General features: G+C 38.9%; 1 protein-coding gene across 1 annotated transcript in view; it reads right to left on the bottom strand.

The window, feature by feature from the left end:
• Nucleotides 1–14,952, bottom strand: part of LOC118741473 — a 231,099-nt gene that overhangs the window by 66,894 nt on the left and 149,253 nt on the right. The window lies entirely within an intron of this gene.

The following is a 14,952-nucleotide window of genomic DNA, read 5'->3' as shown; positions in this document are numbered from 1 at the left end:
TTTTTTTTTTTTGGGAAAGACTGTTTTATAGACTTCAGCCGGAATCGAACAAGCGTCGCGAATGTACAAAAAAGAAGACAAATCAAATTAATAGTGGTATTACTCTCAAAATAGTAGATATTACTGAGATATGACGAGATTTTTCCCATAGATTTTTAATTCTTACAATGGGAGTGTTCCGGGCTTGAATCGATTAATTACCAATAATAATTGCATACCGTCGTAAGTTCCCTGATATGTTGAAATTCTTTTTTAATGATTAAGTTATGATTCTTGATACTTGAAGGTAAATTCGTAGTAAAATTCATGACCAGTCGAAAAAATTTAGGAACATAATGGCAAAGTTGAATCCAAAGCAAGTGTGAGTCACACTAAAGTTGAGGTTTAAAACATCGTTGAAATTGACATCAATCACTGTATGGACAATTCAGCGATTTTAGGAAATCGTGAACATCGATGGCAAACATCGAATTTTGAACCGATATTATCGATATCTCAAAAATATGCATCGTTTATATTCCTTATACCCATGCGCATGGAATGTGCGAAGCGTTAATGGGGAAGGTGCCTCTCCTGGCTTGGCTGGTTGATAAGGACAAAAGTTGACATCACCGCCTTCCAAGAAATGCGTTAGAGGGGGCAAGGCAAAAAATGTCTGGGGCCTTGCAACGTCTACTACAGCTGTAATGTTCAGTAGCGCAAATTTGTGGTGGGAGAGAGACTCCGTCGCCGATTATTGTCGTTCACCCCGGTGGACGAGCGTCTAGCCATAATGCAAGTCAAACCGAATTTCTTCAACATCTCGCTTACGCCCGATGGAAGAGAAGGACAAAGCATCCAAGGAAGGGATATTTGGCCCAACCGCACAGTGTGCCCTTTTTCGTAAAAAGTCAGAACTATGCAACGAATGCATGTGGGATGTTGAAATTTTGCCAGAACAATGCATCCAGTAATATAATTTCTGTACCATAAATGGGTGTGGACGGCCCAAATTTTCCCGTACCTCCCATATAAAGAATAGTGCCAGACGTTCATCATTCGTATATTTATAAATTATTATCTTATCAGTCTTTATAATTGACACGCCATAATATTTTTGGCTATTTTAAGCTTACATTTTTTTTTATTTGCTACGAATCCGATAACGCCACATTGGATCCGCCATTTTCTATTTCAAAAATATGACATCAGATTTGAAATCAGCGAAAGGGAAAAAATTATAAAATTTGGTCGCCATATTGGATCTGCCATTTTGAATTTCAAAAATCTGGCATCATATTCGAAATCATCGACCTCTAAAACTCCAAAACAGTAAATTTCAAATCATCTTGGTTACTTCTCGATTTTTTGGCCGGCCAGCAAATGATAATCGTCAGACCGTAGTGCATTGTTCTTAGGGTTTATAAGCGGGAAATGCATACCACCGGGGTGCTTATAAGCGAGAAATACTGTACTGTCAATGTCTCTTCCCACTTTATCCAAAATATGTTTCATTCTAGCATTATCATCTTTGTTGCCTTAAGCTACTCTCTTCGGATGCTTGCCATGTTTATTGAAGAAAATCAGAACTTCGTGCAAACCTGTGCAAAAAGTGCTTAAGGGATCTTAAAGTAGAAATGTTCTTTATTATTTTGCATATAATCACTGGTTTGGCTGGCTCCGTGAATTATCGCCGCGTGTGTATTAAGACCGCGATCCAAAAAATGGAATTAGGCCGCGCGGGCAACTCAGAAAGGATAATTCTACTTAGGTAGGCGGCTTAGGGATTCGAAGCGTGGCCGAAGGCCGACTACGCAGAAAGGCGCGAATTAAGGCCGCCTTCTTATTTGTTTGACGGCCTAATTTCATTTTTTGATCGCGGTATTAATACTCGCGGCCATAATTCACAGAGCCCAATTCATTTTGGCAAGTGAAGTTAGGTCACAAATAAAAAAATGAAATTAGGCCGCCAACAAATTATTCACACGTTCAAAATTTCATCCCCCATTTGGCTGAAGCTAGATTTGCAAGATCTGCTCGATTAAAAATCTCGAATGTTTTCAAAATTATAAGTTTTTCTAATATTAGGAAATATGAGACCGTAAAATTTTTGCTTAATTCCCTGACAGCCCCTGTTATGATATGGCACTTGATTCCATACTTTACTATACACTATACTTTTTTCTTTTAATACTTTTCAATAGATTAATGAAGTGTTTTCTTTGAAAAAGGTTACTATTGAAATCGAGATAACACTGTAGGGTCGCTAAAATGACACAAAAAACGGCGAGACACGTAAACTTAATTTTGTGTCGTAGATTACGGATCTGTTTGCCGTTTTTCTAGATCAGGTTATTTTCCCATGATATTTTCATCTTAAGTTTACATTGCATTCATACGCCATGTAGGGGTATGTTCGAGTACGCCTATGTACGATGATGGCATATGAGAAGCATTATTTCCTGCTCTTATTTCATAAAAAATTATTGCACATTTTCATTTTACCATTCAAAATATGTCTATTTATGCATCGATTTTGACTTTTTGGCAAAAGAAGAGGCTTTAATGCAAATGGAAAACAATTACAAAAGATGTCTAATTTTTTAAATTGTTTCTTTGTTAAAATTTATTTATTTATTTTTTTTCATAAAATGACCTGATCAGGAAAAACGGTAAACAGATTCAGTATACACGACTTAATGTTAAGTTTACGTGTTTCGACGTTTTTTTGCGGCATTTAAAAACTTGAGATTTTCCCTACAGCATAATTAGGGCATTTTAAAATTTATGTTGTTTTCCTCGTTTGCATGTATTGACCCAGTTGCAAATAAATACATACTAAAGTAAATACAACTGAAGTATTTAGGAGATGCTAAATATTTCAGTATTTGGGGGTGGTGAACACCAAGGGACTATCTCATTTAGTAGATTTCTAAATACTTAACGGTACAGGAAAAGAAAGAGTTATCAGTAATTTTTTTTTCTTACATGTATATATATTTTCGAGCAGTTTTGTCCAACCGGTAGTTCGCGGGTGTCTAGTAGCCCTCGACCTCTATTTTAGGCACCCCCAAACAAATAGATGGACAGAAAAAAACTCTGTATCGAACTACGCCATTTCCAGTTGTAAATGCGAAAGTGTCAATTGAAAATGAAAATCGTCAATTGTAAATGAGAAAGCTTCAATTGAAAATTATGTACATACATACTATGTATATTAGGCCATTGTAAATAAAGATATTTCTGAAATCCAAAGAAATTAATGAAGAAATTCTCAATGACCATGTAGATAAGGCATTTTTTAATGATATAATTGCAAAACTAAATGATCTCAATAAAATTTTTCAGAAATTATGACTGCAATCTCAGCGTTTGTGGAGAAAATCGACATACATATGAAAGAGGCTGTTGGCAGAGGTTAGGTTATCCTGGTTAGATCATCCGTGCAGGAAAGGGCACACTTAGGCCTCCATGGGCCCATTGTGATACCATATTTGAGACCCATACGTCCCTCCTCCTACCTCAGAAATTGAACCAATTTGTAACTCTGATAAAGCGCACAAAATCGTAGATACTGGCCGAGTCCAGTTCAGCCAGACACTCGAAAGAATAGCGAAGGAGCGAGCGTCGACGGGCTCTAGCCAAGGCGGGACAGTGGCACAGGTAGTGCTCCACGCTCTCGATCTCGAGAAAGGTGTTCTCTGCAAAAGGTGTTCAGCCTCCCTTTTTGGCAACACAGAAAGGAGAATTCTACTGCCTGAGGGTTATAATTCCTAAGTGCGGCCGAAGGCTGCCTACGTAGAAAGGTGTTCTCTGCAAAAGGTGTTTAGCCCCCCTTCTTTGGCAACACTGAAAGGAGAATTCTACTGCCTGAGGGTTATAATCCCTAAGTGCGGCTGAGGCCGCTTACGTAGAAAGGTGTTCTCTGCATCCTGGCAGCGTGGGTTCCCATAAGGCAGTGCCCGGTGAGAATTCCGATAACATGGCGGAGCATTGGTCGCTCCAAACGAAGGAGAGAGCGAGTTCTACGCTTATCTAACCTAGGCCAGATGTGTCTCGCTATCCTGCACGTGGGCTCTGCGGACCATCTTACATTTGCCCGTTCGATAAAGTTATTCTGCAGCCAAAGTTTACAGGATGATAGCGGAATACCCGCATTACGAGCGGTACTGATCGCAGGCAGTAGGGTTCCTTTCCGAGCCAGCTCGTCCGCAACACACTTGCTCGGTATGCCCCTAGGACCTGGTACCCATACAACTCGAGTAAAGTGACTCCTTGCCAGCTTATTTAGAATACGTCTACATTCCATGACAATCTTCGATGAGGATTTGTCACAATTAAGTGCTTTGATAGCTGCCTGGATATCAGAAAAAATAGTTACTGTATGCAGATTAGTAGGAGAATGGATCAGCCATCTAGCAGCTTCGTAGATTGCTGTTAGTTCAGCCTGAAACACGCAACAGTAATCTGGCAGACGGAAACTGAGGCTAAGTGAGAGTTCCTGCGAATATATCCCACTTCCTACCTTCAGATCTAGCTTGGAGCCATCGGTGTAGATGGCTGCTGAGTCAGAATAAGAGATCAGGATTGAATCCTCCTCCCACTCACCTCTTGAGGGGATCCTTGTTTGGAAGTCATTCTTTAGTCCAGTAGGCGGGACTGTGTAGTCAAGGCGCCTGAAGTTTCCTGGAAGATCTTCCAAAATTCTAGAGTGTCCAAATCTTGTATCACTCCACTTGATCAGCGCGTTTAATCTAGTAAGCTGTTGGCAGAGAAAACTGTCAGCTTTTCCCGTCGTTTGTTCTTTTTTTGGACTCGGAAATTCTGGCGGGTGCAATCCAGCACATAACGTGGAAAAATTCCTTCAGTTACGATCGAAATACAAAAAGCGATGCATGAACACTGCATGGATCCGTAACTAATAGTTTTCTGTTTTTGCGTTAAACGACGTGGGGACTTTTAACTCTATGAAAAGTTGTTTGTTAGTTACGGCCTTTTGAATTTCAGGTAACAATGTTAGTTACAGATTTTTTCCAGTGTTTTCTTTTTCCAAAAAAATCGATTTATGAATCATAGTAAAAACCCATGATTGAATAATGAAAGGTTTTGTAAGTAGCTTTTATCTAAAATTTGACACTCCCACCCCTCCACAACTTCCTAAAATGGTAGCTAAATTCCACAAAAAGGTGGGGATAGTGGTGTTTTAAAACAAAAAACGAATTTGATTTAGTTATTTTATTTAAACCAGCTTATTTACATCGAATATAACCCCGGATTGCTATTAAAAATAAATATTTATATGTATGTATATACCAAAGTTGAGTACGCCAGACGGCGCATAACTCGAGAAAGGATGGTTCACTTTGAGCTATATTTTTTTGTGTTTGTTTGCCTTGTAAATTCTTTGCCGTACCATTTACAGTTGACGGATATGAAGAAGCTATTTGCTTGTGGAAAAAACGACAAATAAAAAAACATTTGGAGCTTAAGTTTCTTTCGCGGTTTTGGCTCGATTGCTTCGAACATGGTAATTCGAATTCTTTGTTGATGCACTTTTAGTGTTCTGGGGAGATTATGCCGCCGTCAGAATATTAAGCATTGGCCTACACAGTCGCAATTGGCGATTCGTGCTGGTCGAACTCAGGAAGAATAAAAAGGACACCCAGCTACTGAACGACTGAAGCAGGGAACGTGATCTACTTCGTCAAATGAGTAGTGCCGTAAGTGCGCAATCACATCGCGCCACTGACTAAACCGAGCTGTCGTGTGTTACGATTGATCCCATGGATACGGTGTGCCAATATTATATTGCGTCGAAGTCTCATTCGGGGACACCAGGATTGTGTTTTGTAGGTCAATACCTAAATACCTTCGTTTACTACATTTACCAGAACCATTGCGCGGTTTACTTTTCAGCGACTTGACATAATCCAATAGGTATCCACGAATGTAAATAAATACAACTATTCGGCATTTAAGGGAATTTCGTCTCCTCATCCTACATTGAATTTCTGTAGGCCATTGATTCTCACACATTTTGGTATTGTTGTCGCCAGCGAATGCAGAACAAACATTTCTTTAAATTTAAAAGGTAAACATTTCACTACTAAAAATTCAAAAATGCTCCTAAAACTTGCAAAGAAATTTGGAAAAGAAATATCACTGTTTTTGTTTTTAGGAGTAGGGTGGGAGAGTGTCATTGATAAAATTAGAGCGAGAGAAAGTTTTACTTACAAAACCTTTCATTATTGAATCATGGTAAAAACCATGATAAAAACACTACATTCTCTCAATTCGTCGGCCATGATTTTTTTCTGACATTTGCAAACATTTTAAAATCATATAAAATTGAAAATAAAAAAATGAAATTGTTCAAAATTGTTGTCGTTTCCCAACAAGCATTTCAGTAAATGTTTTTAAAAATAACTTAAAGTAAGTTTGCGTTAAATAAGCATTTTTAATATTAAGCTTAGTAAAAGTTTTTTTCAAATAAACCTTTAATAAGTTTTGAGAGCGAATGTTTATAAATAACTTAAACTTATAAATGAAATGCAAATGCCAACGACATGAAGTAGTAAATATAACATTTTTTCAATCGTAAGTGACGTGTTTACGTTTTTTAAAATATATTATTAAAAGAAAAAATTAAATAAAACCGATGCGGTAAAAAAAAGTCCAATCCAGGACCCGCTGCGCTAATCGGTGGAGCATTCGAGTCTTCAAATGATGAGTTCTCTTTATCCTTTCTTAGTTTAACATTCAATTAAAAATGTATTAATTTTTTTTTTCAGAAAAGTTCATCAATGAGAATGGCGGCGATGAAGCGGAATATACATATAGCTGCATCGATGTCGCTTTTCCAAATTGCCAATAACCGCATGTAATTAAAAGCACGCAACAAGATGTAATAATTAGCTTTTTTATGCTTAATTTTTGTGTGTTATCGTGAATTTGTATGCTAAAATGTCTATTCCCTATTTATATTTTCGCGACTGTAGATGAGTCCGCCGAAAATTCGCATTTCGTTTAGTTTCTAGATGTTAAGCAATCTATGTATGAGTTTTTAAGGAAATATCTTCAAATAAAGGGTTATAAAAATGTTTATAAAAAGCTTTCTTTTAAAAGTTTTTAGTAAGTTTATATTCATACGCTTATAAACAACTTTTTTTGAACCTTTATTATAAGTTTACACTTTAAAGGCCTTATTCATAAAAAGTAAAGTAGCTTTAAAAAAGGTTTATAAACAGAAAAATGTATGAAAACGTCATTTTATAAAGCTCTTTAAACTTACTTAATTTTTTATGAATAAGGCCATAAGGCTTTTAAAAAGCTTTCTTTTGAACATTTATTACAAGTTTATCTTTCTACGCTTATAACCAATGTTCCTTTTCGATTATATTACGCTTACTTTCAAGCGTTTTATAAACAAAAAAAACAACGTTTTGTAAGCTTAATGTTTCGAATTGAAAACTTAAAAACAAAAACTTTCTTTAAGTTTATTTTGCTTGTTGGGTTGAGATTAAAAATGAGAATGTGTGTGTGTGTGTGAGCTTGAGTTCGAATTTTAAAATTATATTGCTGGCAAACGTCATACTGTCTCTCAATGATTTTACCTTGTAATGTTTTTATCATTTGGTAAAAACCATGGTGAAATAATAATAAGGTGTTGTCACTTAGGGGGTGGTTGTTGTAATTTTGGCAATTTCGGCATACCAGCGTTACAGTAATGCCTACTCTATTTATTCCAATTTCATTTCTGGGCAAAATGGAACAAAAAATGGAGCATACAATTTTGTGAAAAAAGTATGCGCAGGTATCACTGTTTCTTTGTTTCGCTTTTCCTTTGACCTCGTTTCAAATTCATTGGAAAATTTGAGCGATAATTTCCAATATTTGTGATTTTGTAAGTAATTTTTTGGTAAAATATATACTATATATATCCAACATATTATTGGAGCAGTGCCTCGGATTGCTACGATAATGCATTTTGGTCTAACAATTTAAACGCATAATTATTTTATAATATAACTGATAGAATTCAGAAATGTTATTTTAAAATGGTAACGAAAATAAAGGTCGTAATAAAATTCCCTTTAAAGTTTAGATATTTAAAAACTATGTACGCATATACATGTACTTCAGAACTTCCATACGGGCTAATATGTCATTTTTATTAGAATTTAAGAATAATTAAATAAACGGAACGGTATAATTTAATTTGTTTTAATATGAATAAATGAAAGACGGAAAATAGTCCTTATTTTTTAAGTTTTAACCATTGTCATATGTGTGTGGTACGACCGAGTGGCCTTTTAAATTTTACAAATAATAATTTTTAGGCAGAAAAATTGAACTGAATAATAATTATTAAAATCAATATATTTGATCGAAAAAATAAAAATTAAGTAATAATAATTTATTTTGAGCGAAAAAATGAAACTGTAATTACACTGGTTTACAAAAATATTATTTTATTGATGCAAACTTCATTTAACTGGTGTGGGGTCCACTGATATATGTATGAATTGGAAATAGTACCCAAAAAGTAGTAAAAATAATCATAATCTTTTCTCCCTTTTTCTACTACCCCGAAATGCATGGCCGCAATTGGCATGCAGAAAAAATGAGGTTATGTAAGTGACATCACCTTATATTTATTTCACCATGGTAAAAACACTGCTTTATCAATTAGGAGAAAATTGTTGTTGTCACAATGCAACGAATGTTCTTCATTTATGTGCATTCTTTTATTTTAGCTAGCTGTATAAATTTCATTAATAAATAAAGGTTTTTATAAGGATCAATTAAGATTGAAGTTAATTTAGGCAGTGCATAGCAAAGGTTTCAAAGTAGCCCTCGGTTGGACGCCACTGTTTTTGGAGATTGGCAATACAATGATACGGCTAGTGCTTTTCGGGGGATTTTCGAAATTATTCAAGATTTCTTACGGATGTTTCCGATTGTTTTAGCTACTTTACTTTTCGCCATTTTTTTTTTTTTAATAACTTTGATGCTTTTTTGGGACTTTTCCTTAATTTTTAAATTTAACTTTTCGGTGTTCTTTATGTTATATTTTTCAGGATTACAGGATTATTTCGGGATTTTTGCAACTATTTTGTTCGCATTACATTGTTTTAGATGCTGGTCGGTCGAGAATCGAGCTTGGGTCTACCGAGTGGGTGGCATTACGCACTTTTGACCACTCACCTACGGTGTCCACCGTTTTTATATTATCGATTATCGCTATTAACTGGGGTAAGTGTTAAGAAAACTATTTTGGTTAACTTACCATAATCAGTTGGCATGGCGCACAGCGCTTGATGATGATGTGGATGGTGAGGGCAAATGCTTTCGGTTGGATGCGGCGGTAAGTAATACTCCGTTGGATAGAAATCTCCGGTATACTGAATATATAGCTGGCTGGATGCCGACGATGGCGGTGCGGAGGCAACGATCGTATTGCCGCTACTACTGGCAGCACTGCCTGAGCCAGTGCTCAACGATACTCCAGGAGCATTACCGCTGCTTGAGTTGCCAACTCCTCCTGCGCCGTCGTTAGCACTGCATGTACTGGCGTGAGCGGTATCGATCAAAAGTTGTTGGGAATGTTGCGACGTTTGTGACTGCTGCACTGCTGCACTCAACACAGCTGTTTGTGCCTGCACTGGAACCTGAGCTTGTATGCCCGTTAGAGTGCACTGTTGCGTAGGGTGTGACTGTGTTTGTGGCGATTGTACGTGTGGGCTGTGTGGATGATGCAAGTGCTGCGGTGGAGGATGGCCAATTCCCGCTGCGGCTGCCAGTTGCTGATGCATAGCTGCAACTAGGGCCATCTGTTGTTGATGCTGCTGTGGATGGTGAACAGCGCAAACGGGTTGCACCAGCTGAGTGCTGCCCTGTGGTGGTGTTGCTGCCTGTTGCAGGAGCGGTGGCGAAGCTGGAAGTGACGATGTCGGGCCCTCCGTTGGCGATTGTTGTTGCTGCTGGTGGTGAATACCCAAACCGCTCGAATTTGTCTGCAATGCCGTCTGATGCTGAACATTGTGACCATGCAGATGTTGATGCTGATGCTGATGCGGCGATGCCACTGCTGCTCCATGTGCGTACTGCGGTGGCTGCTGCTGGGCTACTTGCAGCTGAGGGGCTTTTTGCTGCTGCTGCTGCTGCTGCGGCTGCTGCGGCTGCTTTGATACAACCATAACTATGTTGGTTGGAGGTCGCTGCTGCTGTTGTTGTCGTTGGCTTTGATTTGAGTTTGGGTTAAGGTGTTGTTGTTGTTGTTGATGATGCAAATGTTGTTGAACTTGATGCTGCAGCTGCAGCTGATGCTTATGTTGATGCTGGTGTGGTTCAAAGGAGGATGCGTTGCTGTTCAAACTGGAAGTCGATGAAGAAGGGGAGGAAAAGCTATTGGTGTAGTTGCCACTAGCAGAATTTTGGGCGCCATTGCTATTGTTGTTGTTATTGCCGGCATAGTATGTTTGAAGGAGTTGTGGCGGGTGAAGTTCCTGTGCAGTCGAAGCGTTCAAGCGAACCATGTCAACTGAAATATTAAAGGCCGCGGCGTTGTCACACAAATGCAATGTGAAGGTTTATATTGCGGGGTTTCAATGTTTTATTATTATAACTTATAAAACACATTTATTTACAAAAATGTTCCCGTTAATCTGCACATTGAGTTTTGATTTGGTATTGGTGGTCTCCACTTTCTCTCGTTTATTTGCTTACTTCATTAGTATTTGTTTAAAAAAAAATATAGTCAGTTAAACTTCTAGGGCAGTTTTCGTTTGAAGAACACCTGGAAAATTTCGTTAATAGCAGTCATTTGTAAACTATCTCACCAGCAAGTAAAAAAAATATCCGCTATTTTTATGTAGTATATTAACTTAAGGCCAAACTGCACGGAACAATTGCTTACTCTGAACTGTGGAGTAAGTGGGTGGAGTTCTCAATTATTTGTGAGCCAGATCCGTCAATTTGTAGTATTTTAGTTTGGTTTTCCACCAATCGAGTGGGTTTTAATCGAGATAGGCTCGTTTTTCTTTAATATAGTCCTTGTATTCAGCTTTCATTAGACATTTTTTAATGTCATCGAGCCTTCGCTTTTGCTCGAGGAATATAAAATTATTTCAAGGTTGGCAATAAGAGCTTCGCATTCGCAAAACATTCCCATTATTTGATGCGAATGCGAATGCCGATGCAAATATTTCAAATTATGCACATCATTTGCATAACATATCGAATGGCTGTGCCAAAAAATTATAAAACTAACAAAATATGCAGCATCAAACAATTCGCCAAGCGCACTTACGCACCTACATATGTATGTACATATCGTCGATGTTTTTGCAAGACCGCCCATCGACAAATTGAAAAACCTCCTATCTAACGGTACTCAAATTTTACAGGAGAACGAAGAGACGGCTTTTCCTTGAAGGCATTGCCTTGATACCAGGTATTTTCCCTAGCTATTATTTTACAAATTTTGTTGTTTTAATAATGATTTTACGATTTTTATGCATAAATCTCGATGCTTGGAGTTGAGGGTTACCAAATGTAATTTTTGCCACAACGCAGTGCCGCCTAAGTGGGCAAAAATCGAAAAATTCGTTATCTGCAATGTGAACTTGTTTGGTATTTTTGTAAAGACAATTTATCCACTAAAAAGAATTAAATAGACATTTCCCTAAATAATTAATTATATGGCACCAGGAAACCACTGAAGTCGACAAATTTTATACTAAGATTTTTAATAAGAGCATAGCCATGCGTAAGCTCTTCACAGAAAAAAATGTCAAAAATATATTCTTTGAAATCAAATGTTGGTTTGACGTTTCTTGTTTCCATATACATAGTAGAGAATTTAAGGAATTAAAATTTTGGAATAAAATTAAACACAGGGTATCCCTGCGGTATTCCAGAAAAACAATTTTTTTAACGAAATTTCAAAAAATGCAAAATTTTAATGGAATGAATAAAAAATATATGTAAAAACAGGTTATTCTTTATTATTTTATTAAATAGTACGGGCTTCTAGCTTTCAAAAGCAGAAATAAGAACCTGCTCATTTTTTGCACTTTCTGAAGTAATGCGTTTTTCGCTAATGCATAAAATAATTTTTTAATTATTTGTCAGTGCCTTGAGATCTGCACGATTCGTTCCATTTTCAAAAATGAAGTGTCAGATTAAAAAGTTTGACCTGTAGACAATAGAAGGCTTATTTTTTTCCAAGAGTTGCCACCTGTTAAAAAATTAGATGGCTAAAAAATTAGATTCAAATCTTTTTATATGTTAAATGAATTATCAAGAGATGGGTATCAATCGAAACTACATGTAGAGAGTTGCAACTTGTTTAAAAAATCAAATTCCACTTGAATTACAGTAATTGGGTTATTGAAATAGATAGGTCTCACCATAAGGTAGTCAGATGAAGGAGGTTTAAGCAGGTTTTAACTTAAAAATATTACGAATAGGGTTACCACCTGTTTGTAAAGTCGAATTTAGTTCTTCTTCTTCTTATTTGGCGCTGTAACCGCCTAAGCGATTTTGGCCGAGTCCAAAACAGCACGCCAGTCATTTCTCTTCTGTGCTAACTGACGCCAATTGAAAATGCCAAGTGAAGCCAAGTCCTTCTCCACCTGGTCTTTCCAACGCAGAGGAGGCCTTCCTCTTCCTCTGTTACCAGCATCGCGGCCCGCGTTGAATATTTTCAGAGCAGGAGCGTTTCTGTCCTTTCCGAACGACATGGCCAAGCCAGTGGAGCCGCTGAATTTTAATTCGCTGCACTATGTCTATATCGTTGTAAAGCTCATACAGCTCATCGTTAAATCGTCTGCGATATTCGCCATCACCAACGCGTAAAGGTCCGTAAATCTTTCGCAGAATCTTTCTCTCGAAAACTCCAAGAGCCGCCTCATCAGATGCTTTCATTGTCCATGCCTCCGCGCCATACACCAGCACAGGCATGATGAGTGACTTATAGAGTGTGATCTTTGTACGACGAGAGAGGACTTTACTTCTCAATTGCCTACTCAGCCCAAAGTAGCACTTGTTGGCAAGAGTGATTCTCCGTTGGATTTCAAGGCTGACATTATTATTGGTGTTAATGCTGGTTCCCAAATAAACGAAGTCGTCTACTTTTTCAAACTTGTAACTGTCAACAGTGACGTGGGTGCCAAGACGCGTATGCTCTGACTGTTTGTGTGATGACAGGAGATACTTCGTTTTGTCCTCGTTCACCACCAGACCCATTCGCTTTGCTTCTCTATCCAATCCCGAGAAGGCAGAACAGACGTAGCCCTTGTTTTTACCGATAATATCGATGTCGTCGGCATACGCCAGCAATTGTACGCTCTTATAAAGTATTGTGCCTGAGCGGTTCAGTTCTGCGGCTCTTATTATCTTCTCCAACATAAGATTAAAGAAATCACACGAAAGGGAGTCCCCTTGTCTGAAACCTCGTTTGGTATGAAACGGCTCGGAGAGGTCCTTCCCTATTCTGACGAAGCTGGTGGTATTGCTCAACGTCATTTTACACAGCCGTATTAGTTTCGCGGGGATACCAAATTCAGACATCGCGGCATAAAGGCAACTTCTCTTCGTGCTGTCGAAAGCGGCTTTGAAATCGACAAATAGATGGTGTGTGTCGATCCTATTCTCGCGGGTCTTTTCCAAGATTTGGCGTATTGTGAATACCTGATCTATGGTGGATTTTCCAGGCCTAAAGCCACACTGATAAGGTCCAATCAGCTCGTTGACGGTGGGCTTCAGTCTTTCGCACAATACGCTCGATAAGACCTTGTAACCTATGCTTAGAAGGCTAATTCCGCGGTAGTTGGCGCGTATGACGGGGTCGCCTTTCTTGTGGATTGGGCAGAGCACACTTAAATTCCAGTCGTCGGGCATGCGTTCATCTGACCATATTCTGCATACGAGCTGATGCATGCACCTCATCAGCTCCTCGCCGCCGTACTTGAATAGCTCGGCTGGCAGGCCGTCAGCTCCAGCAGCTTTGTTGTTTTTCAGCCGCGTAATCGCTATTCGTACCTCGTCATAGTCAGGCGGTGGGACAGCTACTCCATCATCATCGACTGGGGACTCGGGTTCGTCTTCCTCACTACTTTCAGCGCTGCTACCATTCAGTAGGTTATAAAAGTGTTCCCTCCACAATTTAAGTATATTCTGGACATCGGTCACTAGGTCGCCATTGTTGTTCTTACAGGAGTTCGCCCCGGTCTTGAAACCTTCCGTAAGTCGCCTAACCCTCTGGTAGAATTTTCGGGCGTTCTTCCTGTCGGCCAGCATCTCAAGCTCTTCGCACTCACGTATTTCGGCCTCTCTCTTCTTATTGCGGCAAATACGTCTCGCTTCCTTCTTCAGTTCCCTACAACGGTCCCACATGGCTCGCGTTGCGCCCGATCGCAGCGTGGCCCTGTAGGCGGCATCTTTTTTCTCTGCGGCTTCTTGATATTCCTCATCGTACCAGTTGTTCTTTCGGGCTCGCTGAAATCCAACTACTTCTTCGGCGGCGGTACTTAATGATCGGGAAATGTGGTTCCACTGCTCGCGTACGTCGGATTATTGAAGAGTGCTCTCAGAGAGCAGGTGTGTGAGTCGAGTGGCGAATAAATTGGCCGTCTGTTGTGATTGCAGCTTTTCGACGTTAAGCTTTCCTTGCACTGTTGGGCGCACATTTTTTGCTGCACAGAGGCGGGTGCGTATCTTGGCTACAACAAGATAGTGGTCAGAGTCGATGTTTGGCCCTCGGAGTGTACGTACGTCCAAAACGCTTGAAGCATGCCTTCCGTCTATCACAACATGATCGATTTGGTTTCTCGTTTTTCGATCTGGAGACAGCCATGTAGCTTGGTGGATGTTCTTATGCTGGAACCTAGTACTACATATTACCATATTTCGGGCCCCGGCGAAGTCAGCGAATTTAGTTAAACTAAAATAATAATTACGTCAAGCGAT

The sequence above is a fragment of the Rhagoletis pomonella genome, unplaced genomic scaffold (genome assembly GCF_013731165.1).
Source record: "Rhagoletis pomonella isolate Grant_MI unplaced genomic scaffold, Rhpom_1.0 Rhpom_scaffold_00006, whole genome shotgun sequence".
In the NCBI taxonomy this organism is placed as follows: domain Eukaryota; kingdom Metazoa; phylum Arthropoda; class Insecta; order Diptera; family Tephritidae; genus Rhagoletis; species Rhagoletis pomonella.
The sequence above is the reverse complement of the archived record's forward strand: the minus strand, read 5'-3'. Positions and strand labels throughout refer to the sequence as shown.